General features: G+C 43.3%; 1 long non-coding RNA gene and 1 pseudogene across 1 annotated transcript; both read left to right on the forward strand.

Moving 5' to 3' along the window:
* LOC129783603 (ankyrin repeat domain-containing protein 26-like) overlaps positions 1-25,888 on the forward strand; it is a 58,785-nt pseudogene that overhangs the window by 8,277 nt on the left and 24,620 nt on the right.
* On the forward strand, positions 16,761-18,743 carry LOC129783598 (uncharacterized). Its single transcript, XR_008745376.1, has 3 exons — positions 16,761-16,864; positions 18,498-18,526; positions 18,656-18,743. It is a non-coding gene; the product is annotated as an uncharacterized LOC129783598 (long non-coding RNA).

Here is a 25,888-nt window from a genome sequence, read left to right on the forward strand (position 1 = left end):
TTTTTCTTGAGTAGTACGAATCTTTTTCTCCTTGTGCTCAGTCTCCTGGAAAATGACCCCGGCCTGTTGAGTGAGAGGGATTAGTAGCATGCAGGGAACACTTGGTGGCATTGATTCTGCGGTCTCTTGCTTGCACCCACAAAGCACAGGTCCTGCATCCTGAGTCCCTTTGACAGGCTGCAGTAAAAGCTTTGAAGCCCCTGTTAGAGGAGAAGCTAGACTGATCTTGAGACAACGGAGGAATACCCACTTTGAATTCTTTGTTTTAATCTTGCTCTTCATTCCTATTTTTCTGGGATCTTCAATGTAGTCCTTCCTCCTTTTGCTACTTTTGCACTTGTTGAACATTGTTCAAAATACTCGCCTCTAGTGAGCAAGTCGGTATATTTAAGAAGTTGGCTCATGCTTATTTGAGTGTATACTTTTTGTCAGAACACGAACCTTTTTGTTGATTACAGACAGACTGGCAAAAACCTCCAAATGAATGGCTTCCACCTCTAGCATATCGAATGACAGACTTTTCAGATTTGAAGTTGAAATTTCTTTGGCAAAAAGTAATTATGCATTTTTTCTAAAAGCGAGGGTTCAGATTTCTAGTAGGTCTTCAGTGGCAGCTTTTTTTAGCTGCTGCACTGCGTATTGGTGTATTGTTCCTACAGAAACCATTGGTTTTTCGTCGTAGAGCTCTTGGAAAAGAAACGAGTGCTTCAGTGTGCTTTATATCTGCTGTATCACCTTTTAAGAAAATTGAGAAATCGAGAAGGAATGAGAAACAATCTTGAGGTCCTTTTTTTCACTCTTACGTGTGTGTTTTTGATAGGAGTCCTCTTGCCACGTCCATTCCATGTATTTGTGGTAACATCAATATAAGCAGGACTCCCTGTTGCTCTGAGGCAAATGTTACGGCCTTGTCACACAGACGTTTGGTGTTGGGTAGCTGCAATAACAGAACCACACCATTCTTACTAAGTAGGATGGGTAGAGCAGGCAGATGGTGATTTGTATTCTAAAGCTTCTGTTCCACAACATAGACACGCGTACACACACAAGCACACATGCATGACACTCACAGCAGTCAGTGCACCCGTTCTGGTCCAGTTGTGGCCTGCCCTATAGCCCTGGGGGAACAGGGTATTCACTCTGACTGCTTGTCATGCCTGCGTTCTGGCTGGTGGCGTAGCTTCTCTCTGTGAACAGTTCAGCATGGTCGAATCAATATATGCAGGGCTTTTACCTCAAACTGAGGTAGGAGGGGGCTGTGTCTGCATCAGGCGCCATCTGACACAACCGGCTAGCATATCTCCAAAGTTTGTTGGCACCTACAGATTTTTGGGATGCTTAGACGGAGGGATTTTAAGTGCGCTGTATGTATAAAACACTCTACAAATACGAAGGAATTGCATTGGTAGTCAGTGCTGGGCAAGGACTAGTCAAGCTGAGAGAAATGCAAAGTTGGCAGGACAGTAAACTGCCACGAATCTGTTTCAGTGTTTCAAAATATTGGAATGTATGTATTCTACAATGGAGCAAGTAAATGAAGTTACACTGTTTGACGCTGTCCCTTAAGAGTAGAGTTCTGTAGGTTGTGATAGGTTTGGCTTCTACTTCTTGTAACTGTAGAGTAGGCTGATGGTCACAGTACATTCTCCCATTGCTACAGCTTTGTTAATGTACTGGTTAGGTTTTCTGCATTTCCGGGAATTCACATTTATTCTGGTGTCCTTGTTTGGTCTGTCCTTGACATGGCTTTCCCTAAATGGATATAGGAATGCCACAATCTCCTAGCCAGACATCAAGAACAGGAAAACCAAAGAAAGGTATTCTATACAGTAGCATTTCAACTGTGAAACATGTTGCGTGATGCACAAATACTAACACACCTGTGATGTTTATTATCTTGGAGGTCTCTATTCTGATGGTTTTGGTTTTATAAATTAGGTTTGAGAGCAGGCTTGGGGTGCTTTTTGTTGGCATGTTTTGCACAGGTCCTTTATTACTGAATTGAGTGATAGCTTTGTGTCATTAGTGATAGTAAATAATATTATTTAAAAAAAAAAAAAAGCTCTTCTGTTACTCCAAAATGAAAATGGACTTCAGTTAAAGTAGAAACAAGTGATCCCTAGATACTACTTTTCTAGATCCCACTTCTACGGTAGGGCATCAAGATCTGTCTGAAAACTATCTCATAAACTTTCTCTCTTGCTTTTTAAAGGAGAATGGGAACTGGTTTTGATCATTGCTTGAAGTTACTATGCATGGAAAGCAAAAGTTCAGATAACTTACTCAACATGATATGCCCTTTGTTTTCTTTTCCTTTTAATGATTTTGTCTAAGACCTCGGTTTGGCTCTCATCATACAACTTTATAGAAGGCTACCAATCTCCTATTTATAAGCAACTTCATTTTGTGATGATAGTTAACGAGAACTAATTATTGAGGACTTGAGGAGTGCTGAAATAGATACGATGTGGAGGCTCTATTTGTTTTTTTCCTTTCTGTCCTGGGAATTGAAGAGGCCTTTTATTTCATCTTAGTTGTTGATAATTGAGAGGTTTTCGCAGTCTTCAGGCTGGATTCCTAGAGTTCAGGTTTCTTTAGTACATCGGTGGTGTGCTAGAGTGCGCTATGGTTGAGTTTGCAACATGTGCATCTGGGCCACGCTGCCGTTCAGAGGGATCTTGACAAGCTGGGTAAATGGGCTGTCAGGCCTGGCTTAACAGAATTCAGCAAGGGCAGATGCCAAGTCCTGCACATGGAAAGGAACAACCATTTGCTACAGCACGTGCTGGAGCTGCCTGGCTGGAGAGCTGCTTTGCTGGGAATAGCCAGAGGGTCTTGGCAGAAAGTGAGCTGAGAATGAGCCAGCAGGGTGCCCTGCCGGCTGAGAGGGTTAACGGTGTCCTGGGCGGTATGAAGAGCAGCGTAGCCAGGAGACTGAGGGAGGGGATTGTACGCTGCTACCTGGCAGTCCCTGGCTTGTGTCCAGCTCCCTGGGTATAATTTTGAGCCCCCAGTGCAAGAGAGAGTGGTCTTTCATCCGTGAGCGAGTTCAGTGGAGGGCCATCAGACTTTGCCAGGAGCAGGACTACTTGCCTTTTGGGGAGAGACTGGGGGAACTGGGCTTGTTCAGTGTAGAGAGGAGATGACTTTGAAGGGGACCCAGCAGCAGCTTGCAGCACGTGTAAGGAGAAGACGGAGACAGGTGCCTCCCAGTGGTGCGTGACAGGAAGCAAAGGTACAAGAGGCATAAATGGAAACAAGAGAATTTCTAATGGAATGTGGGCAGCTTCACCATGGTGAGAACAGTAAAACAGAGAGGTTGTGCAGTCTCCCTCCTTGAATGGTTCAAGATCAGACTGGAAAATTCCTGTGAGCCTAGTCTGACCTCAGAGCTGAGTCCGCTTTGAGGAGGCGGTTGGCTGAGAGACTTGCCGAGGTCCCTTGTGACCTGATTTATCCTGTGGTCCTGTGTGCCAGTTGCTTTCTTAATTGATGAAAGCTTGGAGCGTAGTATAGAGTGCCCTGGTTACGCCTGTCTTGCCTGTTGACTAGCCTTTTTGGTGCAGCATAGAGACCTGCTGGGGATTTTTCTACCTGAGGATAGGCATTAGATCTTGGTTATGCTTTTTGATGTTTTTTACCTTTTCAGGATAACCTGTAAGTGGGTAGAGCACCAGCTAGTAGAGTATATAAACCAGTAAAATCTCTGTCAACAGTGTGTGCTTGTGTGTGCAGTATGAGTACTTCAGCAGTTCATTTATTTACTGTCTTGCTAAAGCACCAGTATTTTGTTAACTGTTTATTAACGTAGCCTATTCATGCTATGCTGGGCTTTTTTTAGTTTAGAGGTAGTTCTTAAACTTATATCTCCTTTGAACTTTTAGGTATAAAACTCTAGTCTTTTTTGTTTTGTCAATTCAGTGTGGCTTGAAAAAGCAGTTGTTTGGAAATGCATTCATTCATTCATGCTGTCTTACGTAAAGTTGACTCCCCAAAGTTTCATTCTGCTATGACATGTAGAGTTGTCCAGGTTAAATGTTTGTATGTGCTGGTTGGTTTTTAGCATGCCAAATCTAATTTCAACATGTCAATTAATGTTTGAACAGCAACAGACGACTTGTCGCAAGGAGACTCAATCGGGTAAGACTTTAAACATACCCAGCGCATACCTGAGGAATGATTGGAGAGACGCAGTACTCATTTTGCTTTACTTTTTAAGAAGCTTGGAGAAAGAGGGGAGCGATGTCAGTTGGCGTGCTTCTGAGGAAGAGCTCGATTTTTCTCCCAAGGTATGGTGTATTTACAGTAAATGTCCTGTAAAAATAAGTGATCTGAAGGCAAGTTTTCTGGGGGATTGAAAGAAACTACAGTTCTAGCCAATATTGTGTTCTCCTTAGAAGCACTCTCTGACCTGCCAGCCTTTTTTCTGCTGTGAGTTTTTCCTAAAAGACCTGTAGCTGTGGCAGAGCATGCAGCAGATTTGTGGTTTGAGGCAAAAGAGCCATAGGCGACGAGATAAACCCCCACAGTTTTGTTTGTTCTTGGTCATTTGAGTCAGATTTTAAGTTTGTAAGTTACTAATATAACCTGCTCTGTTCTTCCTCAAACACTGTTAATGTTTCCTGTAGATTTCGTGATAGAATCCTAACTGATAAAGGGCACTTTTTAATGAAGATGTACTGAAATCCTTCATCACCTAGTTCTCCTCTCCTCCTCCTCAGGTTACTCAAGAGTGCTCAGCGGATGAGTTACTCAAACGGGTCATCTTTTTTTCTTCTATTGAGATGGCATTCTGTGCTTGCATGTAATCTCACACTGCATGTTTTCCCTTTTTTTTTTTTTTTTTTTTTTTGAATATGCTTAGGCAGTATTCTTTTTGTCAGCTACAAGCTCTCAGGCCTATTTTTTTTTTGCTAGTGTTCTGAAGAATTATTAGCTTCTGCAGTGATGTCTGGAGCATCAGTTCTGTTGCTCTGGGATTCTGCAGCGATGAGGAACCGGTGTTCTAATTCAACCTACTCTGCAATACTGGAGATGCAAGCATGTTTAGTTTTAACATGATTTCATTTTCTTGCACTGATTTAAATATAAATTATGCATTTTTTGGGCATGTTTTTGAAATTTCAGGATATTCTGGTGAGTGTACTTGCAGGGACTAATTAACGCAGTAAGTCTAGGGTTCTTAACAGTTACTTCCCTTGTGCACACTTGCAAGTAAGCATCCAGAAGCTGCGATCTTAAATATAACTGAATTTTACTGAAGTACTACAAATATTAAACCCAGATTTTTTAGAACTGCTATGCATGTAACCATAGTTTTGGGCACAATTTTCAGAAGGGTGCCTGCACGGTATTTTGGGGGGTGAAATACTCACTGAATTGCATACGTGAGGAGTGTTTTTGTACTTAGAAGTACAGGATAGAGCCAGCACCTGACCATTATCAAAAGGACAGCCTGATGACATTTAGTGTTCAAGATTTGATGTGAACAAAAGATTTGTTGTTGTCGTTAGTGGTTTTTTTTTAAAAAATAATTGTTTTTTGGCTTCTTTATTTACAGAAGCTGCAGAAGCCAAACTTGACATTCTTAATGAATGTTTCCCAGCAGTTCAGGAAAAACAGTAAGCTATTTGGAAAAGATTGCATAGTATGCTAATATATAAAAGTAGATTTGCTAAGTCGTTTTTTAAACATTTCTTTTCCTATGGTAAATGAGAAAAGTAGTGTTTTGAAAACACAGCACGTAGTCACTTCAGAAAACATAAGTCATGTTGTTAAAATGAAGCTATTAATCCCCTCCTAAGCCTTTGGCCCTGGCCAAGTCCTTCCTCCATCCTGCCCATCCTTGACTTGGTTCCTTTTCCAGACACTCCCAGATTACTCCATTAATCTGGTAACATGCCTGTTGCCATTTCCATAACTCCTTTTGTTGTTTTGACATAACTGCCATGTCTCCAAAGACGGTGAATAATGAAGTATCTTGCAAGTCGGTACCAAAGCAAACTGTCTTTCAAAATCTAAATAATTTGCAAGATAAACAAGAAAGTTGGAACAAGAAAAGCATGATTCGGGTGAAGTTTCACAGAAATGATGACTCTGAGATGACAAACTGGAAAAAAGAGACACCTCAGCTTCTCTCAGATAGTTGTGGTCTTAAGGAGAAAAAGTCAAGCTTCAGTAATGGCTTTGAAAGTGATAATAGTTCTTTGTCAGCAGGAAAAAAACCAATGCTTGAAAGTCAAAGACCAAACTCTGTCTTTCTTGAACATGTGGATGATGAAGATACAGAAGAAGAGCAATGTGAAGTAGATAATAAAGTGTGTGAAGCGCTGAAACAAGGAAGTGAACACTTGTGCTTGAATAGGCATGAAGAAAACGTAAGAGCAGCATTTCACTCGAGCACCAAAGTAAGTTATATAAGGATGATTCAATCACAAAGGTATTTTCTAAGGGTAATAAAGGTAAGAACCAAAAGGTAAACTGGATTTCTGTTAATACTTCACGTATATCCATCTTTTGATCTTCCTTTTTTCATATTAGAAAATGCCTTTACTCCTAGCCAAAGCAGTTTCTTAGGTATAAGAACAGCGTTGGGCAGTATTTTCAGTATTTTTTTTTAATTGGTTGCAGTGGTTTTGCAGGAAAACAAATAGGCAGTATAATTTTTCTGAAATAAATTCAGTTTTTCTCAGCTGTATGTACAGGTTTTTATCTGTCAAGATTTATTGCCATTTAGTAAAATACCTGGTGTGATGGCTGAAAGTGAGGAACCAAAAAGTTTGAGTAAGATTGAGAGCAGGAAGTTAGTGATTTTCCTGGAGCAAAGTAGAGGAAAAGGAGCGTGTTCCAAAACAATGTAACTGAAATGAAAGCTAGAGTTAGGCTGACATGAAGAATTGCTTCTCAGGAGCTTTGCAGAGCCAGGGCTAATGACTTAGGGCTAATGTCATTGCTGTCTCCTCAGAGATTCCCATGGAAAAACTGAAGGTGTTGTAAAACAAAGCTCGACAAAGTTTCCCTGTTGTCTTACACAGGAAAAGCATTTTTAAAGTTGTCGATGGGTGGCTAAGAAGGTGCTTGTTTCTGCTATTTCCAGCTGTTTGGTCAATCTCTTCTAGGAAAAATCACCTGCACGGGAAGAAGAGGAGAAGGAGCAGGAAAAGGAAAACACTGGTGAAGAGCTACGAACTGCCGTTGTTGAGGGTGTGAAAAATTCTATTTGTAATGATAGCCATCAAGTCCACAGTGCTTCCAAAGACGACACTGGTGAGAGAAGTGAGTTAGTAAATACTGATCCCAGTTCTTCCTCTATAAATATTAATGCACAGTAAATGAACTGAAATGGTGCTTGACTTCTGAAACAGTAAGTTTTTCCCTTGCCTGTGAACCCTAGTGGGCATTGGCAAGGAGGAAAGTAGCTTTTGTTCCTTTTCGTTCGTTCCTGAAGAACAAATTGTGGCCTTGGATTCCAAACGATGCTAAATGGAGCAGGTGTCATTCTTGGTTTTGTTGCTGTGTTCTCCCTGAAGCGATCAGAACAAAACGCACGGTTGAAAAAGAGGAGGATTAGAGAGTCTTGGTGTGACAGTAGTATTGCCCTTTCTGGCCCGTGCTGTCAGACTGAAAAGTTGTGATTGCTCTTGGCTGAAGCCTGGGAAAGATTTGAGTCAATCTGAGAGAGAGCTGTTCTGTTCCAGTGCCTCACCTTGTCCAGTTTTAAAACGTAGAAAGTCTCTCCAGTGCCACGCTTGTGTGTGCTCGAAAGCATTGCCCCGTCAGTCAGGGCTGAGCACTCCGGTACTCACCTCGGGTCTTGGAGCAGGAGGAGAAGGCACACTTTGCATTGTCTGTCTCCAGAGAGTAGAGTGGTGTGGTAGATGTTACCAGAGCGTGTGTAGCTGCTGATCAAATGCTACAGAGCGGGCCTGGCAGAACCTGCTGTATTCCAGGTGTTGTGCCTATACGTGCTCTTCTGTCGGTGCATTTTACCATAAGCCTGCATTTGGCACAGTGTAAGTAGTCCTAGCTGAGGCTGGAACCAGCAGTTCCCCTCTGCTAGGACGGGTGCCCTCACTGGTCTCTAGCTCCTTTCCCGTTTTTGTGTGCGTGTCTCCACGAGAGCGAATCCTGAATCAGTTTTACCTAACGGACTAGCTTAAAACAGAGAAATGAAGATAGTTTAATCTGGCCAGGAACCTACTGAGACTGAGCCTTGCGTGTGCCTAGTAGAGAAGAGATTGGGATGTTGGCCCCTGAGATAGAGACAAGTTGTGTGTTTGGGGTGAGATTTTGGGCTGTGAGCCTCTCCTCTTTTTAAATGGCAATGCTTAGGTGTCTACCTTCTGGGAAGGTGCAGGGTAAAAACTGCTAGGCAAGGAAGATCTTTTCTGGTAGCGCTACAAAAGGAGCATTGTTTCTTGCTGATCTTAGCGTGAAGATGTGTCGGGTGGTGTTTCTATGGTACTTCTTGTACAGTGGATAGTGGTAGTCAGTGGAAAATTCTGGAGCTGTAGACTGGAGAGCAGGTGACCTAGAACACTATGCCACAGGGCTGCAGCGTGCTGGAGCCTCTTCCTGAGCGTGACACAAACCCGTGTTCAGTGCTGCTTGTAGCTGTGTCAGCTGTTGTGCATAGCCATCTCCTGCTGGAGAGGAGGCAAGAGAGGTGGCGATCCAAAGGAAATACCGTGGTATGTTGTGTGCTGGGTGTGAAGAAACCCTCGAATTCAACACTCGCTCCTTAGTTTGTCCTCGGCAACAGAACCGCTGTGCACCTTTTGGGCGCAGGGGTGATGGGGAAAAGCAGAGTGAAATAGAAGGGCTCAGTGTCTCCCCTCTTCCTGCATTTGTAGGTGCCCTGACTGCAGTGGGAGCAGAGGAAGAGGAAGATGCTGAATCTCCCTGGGATTCTGAGGTATTCCCTGTGAAGGACACCGGGGTTCCCAGTGGGGCGGGGGTGGGGAGCGAGATCCAGAAGCACTCGGAGCTTGGGCCCTGCCGCGGCTGAGGCTTATTTCCCCTTCTCCTGGTTCTGCTGTATGTTTGTAACTGGGGGCCCTTGAAATACTTGTGCTGTGTGCTAGCTGCTCAGCGAGGCTTGGGGTGAAGGTAGGTCGAGCTAATGATTTGGGTCTCGTGGCAACTGGCCCTTGCAGTTGGGTTTCTAGTACAGTATTGCGGCAGTGAAGTTTCTTGCTGCTTAAAATAGCCTGAGCTTCTCAGCGGGGCTGGCGGGATTGTTGCTTTTTCACCACACAACTCTGTTCCGCTGACGTGTTCAGTGGTTGCCCTTAGGGTCTGCAGCCTAGACGATGAGCTGCTTTGGGAAAGAGCCTTTCTACCTTTTTGGCCCTTTTTGAGAGTAATGTTCAACAGAGATACCGCACGTGCTGGCTGTGTTGGCCCTTTTAGTTCTTCCTGTCTGTGGTAATGGGTTAGAAGAAAGCGAGCAGAGTCTGTAGCTTACGCCCTCTGACTTTTCTTGTGAGGAAGAAGGAACTCTTCCCCACCCGCTTCTTAAAGATACAAGGCTCAAATGCTGCTGGGTTGTTTTGGGGTTTGTTTTTTTTTTGTAGAGCCTTGGTTTCTGTAAGCTTTGTCTTGCTTGTCTTTGTTCAGCCCCGTGCAACCGGGAGTAGCAATGTGTTCGCTCCCCACTGCAGGACGTGTGCCTGGGGAACATCAGCACAAATTTGAGTGTCGGGTACGAGTTCAGTCGAAAGTTGGGCCCCCCCCAGACCTGCGGTTACGGGTTCGCAACCCACAGCTCGAGTTACCGTGTTAATTCTCTCTTGCGGCTGTGCAGTTTGCCAGCGTGACAGACTAGTTTAGATGAGTTGTGAGGTTTTTGCCCAAGATCTGAAAACACACAAGTCTGCTGTGATTTTCCAATATACTGTGTCTTGACGTGCCCTTTCCAAGGGGCCGATCAAAGGCTTTTGTGATTCCATGCTGTGCAAGTTGGCTTAGCAGGAACATTTTGCGTAGAAATGAGTTGAGAATTTGTACCGCTGCTCACGCCCGTGTGTTATGCTCTACAGGCGGATTCTGAAAGTCCGGAAGAAGGATCACCTGGTGTGTTGCTTCCAGCTGCAGACAGACACGGAGCACGCTCGCGGATTGTTTCAGGGGAGCGCCACACCGGTAACTTCGTGGTGGACTAAATGTTTGTCTGTAAACACGTATAGGCTGAAGTGAGCTTTTATCGATGTCTGCCTTAGGAATGCGCTTACGGTGTGGGTGCGCGCTATAGCAGTGAAGTGCTTAGTATTTGTTAATGAACACCAGCTCTCACGGCGCTTGCTGGCAAGTTGTAAGGGAAGTTACCTTGTTTGCGTTGCGTGTGTCCTTTGGATGTGTTTGTATCTCCTTGGGTTCGGGTTCTTGTGGCATAGTGCTGAAAGTGTATGTGGTTTAGGGCTGACCTGTCTGAACACCTGAACGTTCTTGGATGATAACGTAGCAGGAGAAAGCTATGATGTGGCCAAGCACTTTCCCCCCGTCTTAATTTTTGATACCTTGCTGTTATGCTTTGCCTAGGAGCTAAAATGTGACTGAAAGTTCAGGGTTTGTTGTGAAGGGCTTCTGCCTGTAGTTTGTGCCGCTGTCTCTTGAGCATCTGGAGTGTAGAGTGGCAGGGAAGTTTTGCTCTTTGGCGTAGAACTCTCATCTGAAGGATTTCTCCTTTACTAAACGGTCAGTCCTGCTTGTAGTGTAAGTATGATAGAATAGCTGAAGAAGCGTATCCAGTTTTAGTTTAGTAAGCTGGAAGCAAAACTTTAAAAGCTCCTGGGAGCTTGTAAATCCCCTTGCTGAGTAGTTGTCATGCTTTGTATGATTCTACTAAGAGAAGTTTAAAGTCAGCGTAAAAAGGAGGTAAAAGGTGATTACGCTAATCTTTCTAAGGTTTTTCTGTACTGCTAGACCACCAAGTTTACTGAAATCAAATGCTGTTTGCTTTTTAACCGCTTTTGTAAACATGAAAATTTTGCTGTGGAGCCCTTCTTAGTAACATTTCGTGCACTTCTTTCATGAGAGGACTCAAACTGTAAGATGACTAAAGCAGAGGACTTGAGAAATATAGGTGGGCCAGTAGATTGTGTGGGTTTGTAAATGATTTCCATGTTGGACAAAAAATTTTTTAAAAAATACATATTTGGAACTGTGCTATAAATGCAGATTACAACCAATTGTAAGGTGTTGGTTTTTTTCCTTTCCACACAAGCTAGACCCGAACAACCTGATAAGAACTAGTTTGCTTCTACCTCATTGAATGATGTGTATGAGGTGTCTGTGTCCGCACCCACGTTTCCTCTGTCCCATCAATGGAAAGGAAAATACTCCTCAACTTTAAACACTTGTAGGATAATCGCAGTCGTAGTGCTGCTGGCCTGTTTTATGGTAATTCGTTACAGCAGACCAGCTTTGGCTTTTGAAATAATCTTTGTAGAAGGCAGGATTCAGCTCCTCAAAATAAGTATTTTGATCTTGTTGTTGTGTTAACAAGCATGTCCTTCCTGCTTCCTATGGATTGTCCTAGTTCTGTGAGTAGTATTTCTTAAATCCAAGGCGCACGATGGGAAGCGTGCGTTGTCCATTTCTTGTATACCGATACAAATGCTGGATGTTGAAGTGGATTGAATGTTAAGTATCGCAGTCTCGATGGAATAAAGCTTGCGAGTAATACTTAGTTGTAGAAACTGCTGATGTTGAATGGAGTGAAAGGTACCTTCAACTAAATGAAGTAACACTTCCCAAAACATTTTTTTACCTCCAGGCATTTTGGAGAACCCCGACAATTCCCAGGTAAGTATTTGTTTGTGTCAGACCGACTACTTGTCCTGCTCGTTAAATATTATGTAGTTACTTTAAGTTTGAATTTTTTTTTTTTTTTTTTTTTTTTTTTTTTTTTTTTTTTTTTTTTGTCGTCATTGGGTTGTCTTTCATAGCTGAAGACCCCTGCATCTGTTTTGGAAATGAATGAAACCTCTCCTAAAAAAATGCAGCAGAAATCAGGTAATGTTCACGGCATGTAGTTCTGGGTTTAGCTTCGTAATCTTTCTAGACGGGAGTATTTAATAAAGCATCTGATTGATTTGTTTTGCGGATCTGTTGGAGGAATTTGGTTTAGGACACGCAGAAGATGTTGAAGGTGTTCATAACAATCTCTTCGTAGTGTTCTTTTATGAACAGAGCCATTGTACTTGCAATTTTCTTTCTAATACGAAATTAATGGCTCTAGCAAGGCATCCCGGGAGCAGGTGGTGTGCTGAAATATACCTCGGTGTATGCGTTTGCTCCCTCCTCTAGCCTGCTGTTCAGCACTGTCCATACCCTTCCATGATGTACGCTTCCTACACCGTACTTGCTGTCATCTCCCCTTTTCAGGCAGTCCTGAAAGTCTGCTTTTCTTTCAGGGGCTCAACCCCCCCCCCCCCCCCCCCCGTTCCTGATTGTCTTGGTCCTTTGAGCATGTGCTGTGGCTGATTCCAGGCTAGGGGGCTGTAGGCTAGGCTGTCCAGGAGCTGCAGGTGAGCCACAAAGGGGAATTCTTGGGCTCGTGCCGTAGCTGTAGTTTGCAGGAATTATTACTTGCCTGGCTTTATCTCTACCTGTCTGGCAGTCGTTTTGAAACATGTACAAACACGTTCCTCTGAGGCTTCCCTCTCTTGTTTCATGGAAAATGACCGGCAGGCTCAGAGGCAGGGGAGGGAGGTGAGGAAGAGAGGCAAGATGGGAGGAAATGAGTGTCAGCGTGTTGTCAGGAATTCTTTTTTCTTTGGAAACAAGGCTAAAGTTGAGGCGGCTAGCTGGTCGGCTATGTATTGGGGAGAGGGTATGTAACCTTAATGGGGTTTTTTTGTTTCTTTGTTCTGAGGTTTATTGATTTGTATAGTTGATAATTTGTGTTGTATTTTGTATTAATCACGCTTGTTAATCGGATGAGAAACAATTTGCCATTCAGGTTTTAGAGTTTCTACAGTTGGCTATTGACAATATAAACCAGAGAGAGGTGAACAGATATGCAGAAAAGTAAGCGGACTTGGAACTATTTGTATTCTCTACTTAGAAGTTACAAGTTCTTTGGCATCTGTGCTTTAGGCGAAGAAAAAACCAGTATTGTTGTTCTTTTGACAATAATAGAGATGAAACTTCTCTCTAGGAGATGTATCTTCCTCCTTCTCCTCTCGCTCTTCTCCCTCTCCTGTATTTGCAATGGGTAAGCGACAGGTCCTCTCTTGCCCTTTATTTTGCAGTGACGGTGTTCTGGTAAGGCACACAAATACTTGTTAGAGGTTGTTCAGTTAAAACTTGAGTTTTGGTTATGCGTGTATTCCACAGTAATGTGAAGCGTAGCCCCACAACGGACAGGTATGTTACGATATTCCCGACACAGAAAAGTTGCCTTTTCGTGGCTCATTTCATGTCGGCTGTTCTTCCTGCGTGGCTTTATTCAGCTGCGTCATGCTGGTTTTTAGCCGTATGTTACCTTGAAGGTCAGGTGCCAAGAAGTAGGTGTAGATGTAAAAATTTCTTTCTTTCAAACATTTTATGTTTGGATTTGGGTTTAAGGAATTTAGGTTGCTTCGGCAAAGCATCGTGATTCCTGCAGCACAAATATTTCTGACTCTAAAAGGGTTGAAATGCCATCCTTGACAACTTGATTTCATAAATCTGGAGAACAGGTACAGTATCTTTCACAATTAAATGTTCAGTGAGGGCTGGAATTTCCCATTCTATTTACTTTGTTACTGTCGCATAGTAATACATTCTTAAAATCTATTTTTGAGGCAAAGTAGTGGTGTTCTCGTGTTTTCTGTATAGAAGAGTAGCTGCTGTCCACTGCAATCTGCAAAAAGTCATTATGTAAGACAGTTTATGAGGAGGGAAGCCTCAGAATAGAGTGGAGAGGTGAGGACTAATTGGAAAGAACTCAGATGACCAGAAGTCATTTTTCAACGCTAGCTAGAAGAGCAGACAGAGTAAAAGGTGGGGGATTCGCATCTTTTTGTGTGCGCTGCACTGCAGGCATCCGTTAATAAAAATGCATGGTAGCAATAGATGACAGGCAACAATACTGGAATCTGGTTTACCCTGTGAATTTTTTATATACGTTTTTTTGAATGGTGGTCTCTTCAGAAGCCTTGGAGTAGGGTTCTGCCAGTGTTTTAACTAAGAATTTCTCCCTGTGCTAAAAGTGAAGAACTCTTGACAGCGAGGAGTCATCCTCTTTCACAATGTTGACAGAAGCCAATAGAAGCCAGTGTTGGCAGAAAATAGACTCGTGAATTACTGCTCCAAGGAAAGAAGAAATTTTACTTGCAACAGCTAATGGGAGAAGTCCTTATCTTTTTAGTTGATGTTTTTGAGTTATTTTTCCAGTGGTTGGAGAAAATAATTACGGACTGGAGTTACTGACACGATGAGAACTGGAATTTTGCAGGTAGAAGAACACTGTAGCCTTTCATCTTTCCTGCTTCTTCCTTGTTCTGTACCCATCATACAGAAATGTCAAGATTGATTAAACCCTATGGAAAAGGGTTCTTAGGGGCTCCAACGTTGTTAAAATCTTACCTAAAAAGGGAGACTTCAGGCTCAGATAGCTGCTGCTGAAAACTTTCCCGTTGACCGTGATGGGCAAGGCTGAAGAGGAGTTAAGGCTTGCTTTTCATTCTAGCAGCATGGCGCCTGATTTTGAAGTGACTGCACTCTGAAACAGAATCCGAAAGACGAAGACACCTACGTACTCTGAACAGAGAATGTGACTTGCATCCTTAGAAGGCCCGTACAAAAGAAAACCCTGGGTGCTCGCAGGTCTGCTTTTATCCAGCTTTCAGGCCGATACGGTTGACCAGAAAAGCTGGTCATTCAGCCTGTGCTGTGCACAGGGGAGGTGTCACAGCTCTCCTGCATCCACAAAATATCTAAGTCTATCTTCTAAGCAAAATTGTGGTGCCCATGTTACATGATGGGAGTGATGGCGCATATCAAGTTGTATGGTAGGAAGCTGCCTGCATTTTTCTGTTTGTGACCTGAGTGAACACTGGTGAAGTGACAGAAGAAGTCTGGTAAGCGTACCTTCATGGAAGCAGAGTAGGAGCAGCCCCATCTGTCTGACCGACTGACCACCCGCTGCTGTACTTGGGTGGAGAGGCTTCTAGGAGTAGCACATAGACAATGAAAGTTTGTGAAAGGAGTCACCTACAGGAGAAAATGCCAAAAGCGAGGTTGGCCCTGTGATTCATCAATAGTAGACCCTTTTGTATTTTTATGATCTTCTGGATTTTCTTCCTGTCTTGCTCGCTTTTCTTGTGCGAAGAATGTTGCGTCCCTCTCTAGCAGCAAAGCTTTGTGCATAGCCATCTCCTGCTGGAGAGGAGGCAAGAGAGGTGGCGATCCAAAGGAAATACCGTGGTATGTTGTGTGCTGGGTGTGAAGAAACCCTCGAATTCAACACTCGCTCCTTAGTTTGTCCTCGGCAACAGAACCGCTGTGCACCTTTTGGGCGCAGGGGTGATGGGGAAAAGCAGAGTGAAATAGAAGGGCTCAGTGTCTCCCCTCTTCCTGCATTTGTAGGTGCCCTGACTGCAGTGGGAGCAGAGGAAGAGGAAGATGGTGAATCTCCCTGGGATTCTGAGGTATTCCCTGTGAAGGACACCGGGGTTCCCAGTGGGGCGGGGGTGGGGAGCGAGATCCAGAAGCACTCGGAGCTTGGGCCCTGCCGCGGCTGAGGCTTATTTCCCCTTCTCCTGGTTCTGCTGTATGTTTGTAACTGGGGGCCCTTGAAATACTTGTGCTGTGTGCTAGCTGCTCAGCGAGGCTTGGGGTGAAGGTAGGTCGAGCTAATGATTTGGGTCTCGTGGCAACTGGCCCTTGCAGTTGGGTTTCTAGTACAGTATTGCGGCAGTGAAGTTTCTTGCTGCTTAAAATAGCCTGAGCTTCTCAGCGGGGCTGGCGGGATTGTTGCTTTTTCACCACACAACTCTGTTCCGCTGACGTGTTCAGTGGTTGCCCTTAGGGTCTGCAGCCTAGACGATGAGCTGCTTTGGGAAAGAGCCTTTCTACCTTTTTGGCCCTTTTTGAGAGTAATGTTCAACAGAGATACCGCACGTGCTGGCTGTGTTGGCCCTTTTAGTTCTTCCTGTCTGTGGTAATGGGTTAGAAGAAAGCGAGCAGAGTCTGTAGCTTACGCCCTCTGACTTTTCTTGTGAGGAAGAAGGAACTCTTCCCCACCCGCTTCTTAAAGATACAAGGCTCAAATGCTGCTGGGTTGTTTTGGGGTTTTTTTTTTTTGTAGAGCCTTGGTTTCTGTAAGCTTTGTCTTGCTTGTCTTTGTTCAGCCCGTGCAACCGGGAGTAGCAATGTGTTCGCTCCCCACTGCAGGACGTGTGCCTGGGGAACATCAGCACAAATTTGAGTGTCGGGTACGAGTTCAGTCGAAAGTTGGGCCCCCCCCAGACCTGCGGTTACGGGTTCGCAACCCACAGCTCGAGTTACCGTGTTAATTCTCTCTTGCGGCTGTGCAGTTTGCCAGCGTGACAGACTAGTTTAGATGAGTTGTGAGGTTTTTGCCCAAGATCTGAAAACACACAAGTCTGCTGTGATTTTCCAATAGACTGTGTCTTGACGTGCCCTTTCCAAGGGGCTGATCAAAGGCTTTTGTGATTCCATGCTGTGCAAGTTGGCTTAGCAGGAACATTTTGCGTAGAAATGAGTTGAGAATTTGTACCGCTGCTCACGCCCGTGTGTTATGCTCTACAGGCGGATTCTGAAAGTCCGGAAGAAGGATCACCTGGTGTGTTGCTTCCAGCTGCAGACAGACACGGAGCACGCTCGCGGATTGTTTCAGGGGAGCGCCACACCGGTAACTTCGTGGTGGACTAAATGTTTGTCTGTAAACACGTATAGGCTGAAGTGAGCTTTTATCGATGTCTGCCTTAGGAATGCGCTTACGGTGTGGGTGCGCGCTATAGCAGTGAAGTGCTTAGTATTTGTTAATGAACACCAGCTCTCACGGCGCTTGCTGGCAAGTTGTAAGGGAAGTTACCTTGTTTGCGTTGCGTGTGTCCTTTGGATGTGTTTGTATGTCCTTGGGTTCGGGTTCTTGTGGCATAGTGCTGAAAGTGTATGTGGTTTAGGGCTGACCTGTCTGAACACCTGAACGTTCTTGGATGATAACGTAGCAGGAGAAAGCTATGATGTGGCCAAGCACTTTCCCCCCGTCTTAATTTTTGATACCTTGCTGTTATGCTTTGCCTAGGAGCTAAAATGTGACTGAAAGTTCAGGGTTTGTTGTGAAGGGCTTCTGCCTGTAGTTTGTGCCGCTGTCTCTTGAGCATCTGGAGTGTAGAGTGGCAGGGAAGTTTTGCTCTTTGGCGTAGAACTCTCATCTGAAGGATTTCTCCTTTACTAAACGGTCAGTCCTGCTTGTAGTGTAAGTATGATAGAATAGCTGAAGAAGCGTATCCAGTTTTAGTTTAGTAAGCTGGAAGCAAAACTTTAAAAGCTCCTGGGAGCTTGTAAATCCCCTTGCTGAGTAGTTGTCATGCTTTGTATGATTCTACTAAGAGAAGTTTAAAGTCAGCGTAAAAAGGAGGTAAAAGGTGATTACGCTAATCTTTCTAAGGTTTTTCTGTACTGCTAGACCACCAAGTTTACTGAAATCAAATGCTGTTTGCTTTTTAACCGCTTTTGTAAACATGAAAATTTTGCTGTGGAGCCCTTCTTAGTAACATTTCGTGCACTTCTTTCATGAGAGGACTCAAACTGTAAGATGACTAAAGCAGAGGACTTGAGAAATATAGGTGGGCCAGTAGATTGTGTGGGTTTGTAAATGATTTCCATGTTGGACAAAAAATTTTTAAAAAAATACATATTTGGAACTGTGCTATAAATGCAGATTACAACCAATTGTAAGGTGTTGGTTTTTTTCCTTTCCACACAAGCTAGACCCGAACAACCTGATAAGAACTAGTTTGCTTCTACCTCATTGAATGATGTGTATGAGGTGTCTGTGTCCGCACCCACGTTTCCTCTGTCCCATCAATGGAAAGGAAAATACTCCTCAACTTTAAACACTTGTAGGATAATCGCAGTCGTAGTGCTGCTGGCCTGTTTTATGGTAATTCGTTACAGCAGACCAGCTTTGGCTTTTGAAATAATCTTTGTAGAAGGCAGGATTCAGCTCCTCAAAATAAGTATTTTGATCTTGTTGTTGTGTTAACAAGCATGTCCTTCCTGCTTCCTATGGATTGTCCTAGTTCTGTGAGTAGTATTTCTTAAATCCAAGGCGCACGATGGGAAGCGTGCGTTGTCCATTTCTTGTATACCGATACAAATGCTGGATGTTGAAGTGGATTGAATGTTAAGTATCGCAGTCTCGATGGAATAAAGCTTGCGAGTAATACTTAGTTGTAGAAACTGCTGATGTTGAATGGAGTGAAAGGTACCTTCAACTAAATGAAGTAACACTTCCCAAAACATTTTTTTACCTCCAGGCATTTTGGAGAACCCCGACAATTCCCAGGTAAGTATTTGTTTGTGTCAGACCGACTACTTGTCCTGCTCGTTAAATACTATGTAGTTACTTTAAGTTTGATTTTTTTTTTTTTTTTTTTTTTTTTTTTTTTTGTCGTCATTGGGTTGTCTTTCATAGCTGAAGACCCCTGCATCTGTTTTGGAAATGAATGAAACCTCTCCTAAAAAAATGCAGCAGAAATCAGGTAATGTTCACGGCATGTAGTTCTGGGTTTAGCTTCGTAATCTTTCTAGACGGGAGTATTTAATAAAGCATCTGATTGATTTGTTTTGCGGATCTGTTGGAGGAATTTGGTTTAGGACACGCAGAAGATGTTGAAGGTGTTCATAACAATCTCTTCGTAGTGTTCTTTTATGAACAGAGCCATTGTACTTGCATGTAGTTTTTTTCTTATTTTGTGTTAAGATTGTTGTCACAAGTAGGGTGATTCAAGATGCACTTTAGGTGTAAGTAAGTAATATGAAGTCATGCTGTTTATAAAAATGTGTGGTTTTTCACTGCAGGTGAGAACTCAGGATCTACCTTTCATATGTCATCATCAGGTGAAAAAGAAGACATGAAGGATGGCATTGAATATTATGGTGTGCGGGTATGTGAACCCAAATATTTTGGATTGCAGTCTGATTCAGTAAGTTGTACTATACACTAAGGTAAAGAAAACTTACCAGTCAGTGAATAATGCTGAAGGGAGAGTCCTGTAGGTGAAGGCTGTATTACAGTCTGAAGGAAAGCTGGATACAGTCTTCTTATGGTGGGGTAAAATCCTTGTCACTATGCCGGATGCTTGCTGTTACACTGATTTTTTTTCAGTTGGTTTGCTTAAATTTTGAGGGGTGTTTTTCCTCTTGTGCACTGCTGAGAAACAGTGCAGCCAAATGCGGGTTTTATTGCCTGTGCAAAATGCACGTTCAAGTGAAGAGGGAGATTTGTCTGTAATAGGCTGATCTGTTTGATGAAACATGCCGGTTTTCCTCTTTGTAAGGCAAGGATCAAAGAGAGCGCCTTGAAATGTGGTGACCTTTCTGAGGCTTCCCCAGCCTCTGCAAAATACGCTCTTGTTTGGCCACGCGAAGTGTTTGAAAAGGGTTTCTCAGAGGGTATCCTAGAGGGGAATAAGGCAGGCGTCCTGCTTGTGTTGGGCGTGCGGGGCAGGGCTGCGCAGCGGGGTCTGGCGTCCTCTGGAACACCCGAAGGGACAGCGTAGCAAATGATTTCCACCCCACAGCCGGGCATCGCGAGAGAGGGACGTGCCTCATTCTAGCAGGCAAAGCGCAGGACTTAAGCCTGTTGCAAGGCGGTAGTAGTTGGCCAGTGAGCTTGGGAAGGGGGAGGGTGAGACAGGTGGTGTCTGGCTGAGGTGCTCCTTCCCTCTTGTGAGCGGAGGGGTCTTTGCCGCGGGAGAACAGGGCCTGGCTGACGAGAGGAGCGCGAGGAGCGTGAGGGTCTCAGCCCGCTGGGACACCAGGGCTGCAGGCCCTGTTCAGAAGGCACCACGAGCCGAGGAGGCGTGTGGGCAGGACTGTGACACGGGGCAGAAGCAGTCGGAGCTGTTGAGAAACAGAGCGTGGGGACAGGGGCTTGAGGGGGCTGGGTAGGGTTAAGGCATGGTGCGGTTTTCCTGCAAGCTTGGGTTCCTGATTTCTGGGGTGAGGGCAGGAGCAGGCAGGTTTCCCTAATAAATCCTTTCCTTTGCACCTTGGAGTGGAATTTATTATTTCTGAAGCTTGGGTGAAGAAATAATCCTCCCTTAGCCAGTTCTCTGTGTGGTGAACGGTAAGAAGCTTGTCATGTTCATTCCCCTTGGGTTAGCTTAGGTGGCCGGGGACTGTGCGATGCCAGACGGTAGAGCGCGATGGCGGGAGGAGGGTGGGTGAGGAAAATGTTGGCAGTTTAATGAAAAATGGTATTAAAGCAATAAACCGTGAAAAATAAACATGCTCTGTGACAAATGCCGGCAGTTACAGAAAGCAAGCAGGCTAAAAGGTAAAAGCAACCCTAATGCCTAGGCAAACCTAACCCAAGAAACTGCTGTCTCTGAGTCCTTCTCTTGTTAAGAAGATGGTGTGCAGTGAACCTTTCATTTAGTGTCCCTTGATTTTTGTAGTGAAAATGGCTTTCAAAATGCCTTATTTCTATTATAGGATGAGTTTGCAACAGAAATTGTAGATTAACTGTAATATTATTTCTTGATAATCTTTCTGTCTGTACCTGTTTACTTAAGGATAAATATATTTTAGAAACTACCAACTTGACAGAAAAAACGAGCACATGAAAATCACACTGATAAGGCAGAAATTTTACATCAGAAATTTCACAGCAGAAAATGAGGAATTGCACAGTGCTGACAAGCAGTTAAGTCCAAAACCTTGGGAAGAAAGATATGCAAGAATGTGAGTTGAAAATGAGAAAAGGGAATTGAAAACAAATTGTAAAAATGTTACAGCAGAGCTAAAGCAGCTGCCTGGTGAAATTCATGAAACTGGGAAAACTCCTTCCCTTGTGGAAGAAATGTCAGAAGATGGCTTCAGTGCTGAGCTGAAGAGTTCTCATGTTGTTTTGTCTCATGCAACAGAATCAAGTAACAACTTAGAAAGTAAAGGTGAATTTGGAGATACTAAACTTAGGCTAGGTGGAAAAGTACCCAAAATGGAAACTGTAATCCGAGTCTTGGTGTCCTTTCTGATCAAGATAACTGAAATGCAAACATGGAAGATACCTGGAGTACAGATGAAGAAGATTGCACAACCAATATCAGTGATACAAAGATGCCTCTAGCAAAAGGAGAGAGAGAAAAAAATGCCTCCTATGGAAACGGAAGAGAATGAAAATGGAAGTAGTAGAAATGCAGTGGGAGGTCCTGAATACTCCCCGAGATACAGCTTTAAAACAAGTCTTTTGGATGACATTTCTAATATTATTCCTAAAATAAGACAGTTCCTACACGTGGTGAAAATGCACTTCTTGTAACAGAGAGGGAACTTGGAAAAGACTCTGGATTTAGTGATGATGTTCCCAGGGACTGCTTTATCGACAGCAAAATAGGAGAAACAGAAATGGAAAGTCTTTTTGCAAGTGCTCAGCAATCATGTGTCATGCTGAAAAGGAATCTTGATGAAGAACTAAACCAAGATACGGGAAGATTTAAGGGTAAGGTAGGAATGCTGCAAATAGTATTCCTGGCTTTGGAGAAAGAGAAGGTACAGCTGCCAGAAGAGGTGGTTCACCTGCTACTCTTTAATCTCGCTCCGGATCAACGGTGCTGCTCACTTTAGCTATTCGTCACGAAGGGGAGATGGTTCCTACAAACTTGGGGTTTGTTCTAATGGAAATAGGTGACTGGTGAATAAAGAGGGCAGTGGAGAGTTGTCTTTTCCCCCATTTTTGGAAAACAGAATGCATTATTGTTCCAGTTTAACAATAGGTGGCACTTGGTTCCAGTGCAAGTAGTTATCTCTTCATTGCCATAAAAAGAAATCCATACAATTACATCAGTTCTGATTCTGAATCAAAGAATGAAAATAGCTTCTAAACAGGGTCTTGACTACTAATTCATGTGCTGTGCTATCTGCGTGGTGTGTCTTCATTGCCTTTCACTAAAATTCCTCTTTCCTGTGAAACCAGTTGTGTTTGTGGGTTTGGGATCTTTTTTTCTTTCCTCTCCTTGTTCGCAGATCCACTTGATTTTTTTCTGGTGGTGTTACAACGAACATTGTGCAGTCCTCCTAATGCTTTGTCCATCAGTAATGTTTTCACTTTTTTGTTGCTCCTGTTTTAAGAGACACTATTGTTTTCTTTCTAAGGGCCGTATTTTTGTTATGTCTTGCATGATGAGTGAATTCAAAGTACTTTCAATGGCATAATACACTTTGTAGTGTAATTTTGTGAAAATGCTTCTGTATGAATTACAAAAAAGATCGTTTTATATTATTTCAGGGGTAAACCCTGAATTAATCAATCTTGGATGTGGTGTTTCTGTCTTCTAGAAATACATGAAGCTTACCTTTGTTTTTATAGGTTAAGAAGGAAAAAAGCAAACAAAGATGTTCAAAAGTGCAGGCGGTGGCAAAACAGGAATGTGTGGATAAATTAAATAACATCACTAATCGGCAAATGAAACAAAAGATTACTGTAAGGAAGAATGACTGTTTGAAAATGGAGAGTGAAAACACGATAGAAGAAAAAGACAAAAGGAGTTTTTCATCTGGGGAGAGCTCAAAATTGATTAAAGTGCCAATGAAAGGGTAAGCTAAGGAAATAATCTCTAGCTCTTATTTGTAGTGCTATGTAAGTGTCTTAGGTTTTCTGATACTGTGGTAGTTGAAGTAGTTTCCTCAGTGGTGAAAGCCATCGTGAGTAGTCCACTGCTTCTCAAAAAATGAAGAAAAATTCTTTTTTGACAAAATGAAGCGCACGATGGAGGTTCAAATTTATTGCCTGCTCTAAAAAAAGAAAAGGGGAAACCAAAAGAAAACCCCCACCTAAATTCCTGTGATTTCCATGTCAACACTGAGGTAAAATGCATCTTCAAAACCAGAACTGAAGACTGGAAAAAGCAGTTATTTTTGTAGGAAAAGGCCACCTAGAAAAGAAAAGTAGGAACTTGGGGTTTGCTACTGCTCCCTTTTCTAGGTGATTTTAGTGATCTCCGTGCAGTTGGTGTTTTCCTTTTCATTAAGTTAATATGCCCTTTGTCAGGAGAGGGGAAAAGATGATATTACCAAACCAATCTCAAAAGTCTAAAGAAGGCACACGTATTTTTATGCAGACCTAAGCAGGAGCTTTTTCTGTCTGTCCTTCAAAGGAATCTCTGCTCTAGGTGCTTTCTGTACCGTGGCTATTGGATATAGTCCAGCTTAACCTGGATCTAGCTCAGATTCCACGTGTCCCCCTCACTCCTAGGGGAAGGGTTTTAAATACTTGGGCATATTCCACGATCTTTACAGTCAAGTCTGTGATTTTATCATAGATATTTTTTGTCTCGGTTGTTTCTGGACATCATCTTAAGTATGTCTGTTTCACAGAAATATTTTTTATAAACCTATTCACTTGGTGATTTTTTTTCTTTCTTTCTGTGTAATGCAGTAAAATTGCCCTGAATGCCAAAGGTGCAAAGAAAAGTAAAAGACAGCCTTCAAAGCAGAAGGCTCATCAGCAGATGAGCTCTTCCAGTGGCAATCACGGTCAAGTACCGGACGAGAGCACTTCCAGTGAAACATCTGAGGATGAAGGAAGGTATGCATATAAGGAATGTTGAAAATAAAACTTACTTAATGATAAAAATTGGCCTGAGAGCTAGAGGCTAGTTTGAGTTTTTGTTGTGTGTTTAGGTTTTTTGTAAACCTGACGCCTATGAAGATTCTTGTTCTTTCATGTGACCACCTGATGTTCTTTCTTGTTCTTTCCTGTGACTACCTGATGCGCTTTGTGTTGACAAACACTTCACTTTTGTTTAGAGTGCTTTTGAACATGCTGGCCAAGTCAACAATGAGGTCACGTGCACAAATTCTGATTAATTACATGAGTGTGTGCACAGGCATAGAAGTATTTCATGTGTTTAAAAAGGGTGAGGTATCTCAGTTTTTTTCACTGCAGGTACTCAGGATTTTTTGCCCTGCTCCCCGCTCCACCTTTTCTCTTGCAGCTGTTCCCTCCTGACTTCTTGCCCACCCTGAACTTACTTGTGTGGGTTGTGGCAAAGTGCGAAAGAGAAGTTGTTGACACTGTTCAGCCCTAGCTAAAAATCTGGTGTGTTAGCAACACTGTTTTGGTCAGAAATCTAACGCACAGCCCTGTGTGGGCTGCTGTGAAGAAAACAAACTGCATCCCAGCCAGACGCAGGACACCAGAGAATCCAAAATTACAGTTCTTTGACCTGTAGGAGAAGGATTCTCAGTACTGAAGGGAGCTGAACCCCTGGTATTAAACAGGGAATGCACGTAACCGTATAGCTCCATGTCTGTAGCTGTAAGATTTCTGTCACTTTGCGTGAAGTTTAGGGAACAGTTATTTCAACTATTTGCTTAATATCTTGCGGAAAAATTAGCCTTCCAGTAGACATTAATAGCACACAATAATTGTTTCAGTCTTGAACTATATCTAGCAAAGTTACTATGCCAGATTTTAGTTTAATTCAGTTCTGCAATTAAGTTTTCAAAGCTACGGTAGGTATTATTCATAATGCAAAGTAAGCATTTCAGTACTGAAATATATTTCTGTTTTCTAGACCTGCAGCAACAACCAGGAGTGAAAGGAGCGAGGTACTGTAAAACTAGTTTCTTGGTAAACAGTCTCTATCAGCTTTTAATCACTTCGATGGGAGCAGTGTTTATGTAGTGATCAACCAGATGTACAAATTGCTGCTGGTACGCAGCTTTATTGTATTTGAGACAAATCTGTGGGCTGTGAGGGAGAGAATGAATCATTCCTGCATTTGTAATGGTCTGTAATACTAGACAGTGGAATTACAGAAAGTACTGTATTTTTTGTAGGTCAGCATACCAATGGAAGTAACTGATGGCCCTGGTTTAACTCACTCATCTGACCCAACTTCAGAGGATGTCCGGTTAGAAGCTTCAGCCTACAAGGAGACTATGCTGCTGTTGGAAGAGCTTAGCGTGGTTCATACGGGTATGTTTTCAAGTCTCTGTCTTCAGCTGTTACAAGTTCCCCTTAAAACATGATTTCTTTGTAGGCACTCCTAAGTATTTTAATTTCATATTTTGATATAGTATCTCTGTGTGACTAGAGATCCCCCTCAAAAGCTGTGAAACTGTCACCTAACCTGAGATGTTGCCTGCATTACCAGCCGATGTGCCTTACGTTATCATTGGTTCTCTGTCTAGTCAGAGCTGGAGAAGCAGTTTCTTGCAAAGTACAGTTCAGCTCCTTCTAATGCGGTCATCAAAAGTCAGCAAGAGCTTTTTCTTCTTTATATCCCCTTGATGTGGTTTAAGCCCAGCCACACCTAAACACCTAAGCACCACACAGCCACTCACTTGTTCCACCCCAGTGGGGTGGGGGAGAGCATCGGAAAGGGAAAAGTGAGAAAACTCATGGGTCGGCATGAAAACAGTTTAATAGCAAAAGCCACGCACGCACGCAAAGCAAAGCAAGGAATTCATCCAGCACGTCCCATGGGCAGGCGGGTGTTCAGCCATCTCCAGGACAGCAGGGCTCCGTCACGCATAACAAATACTTGGGAAGACAAAGTGCCATCACTCTGGATGTCCCTCCCTTCCTTCGTCCTCCCCCAGCTTTATATGCTGAGCATGATGCCGCGTGGCATGGCACATCCCTTGGGTCAGCTGGGGTCAGCTGTCCCAGCTGTGTCCCGGCCCGGCTCCTTGCGTA

The sequence above is a fragment of the Falco peregrinus genome, unplaced genomic scaffold (assembly GCF_023634155.1).
Source record: "Falco peregrinus isolate bFalPer1 unplaced genomic scaffold, bFalPer1.pri scaffold_58, whole genome shotgun sequence".
Lineage (NCBI taxonomy): Eukaryota > Metazoa > Chordata > Aves > Falconiformes > Falconidae > Falco > Falco peregrinus.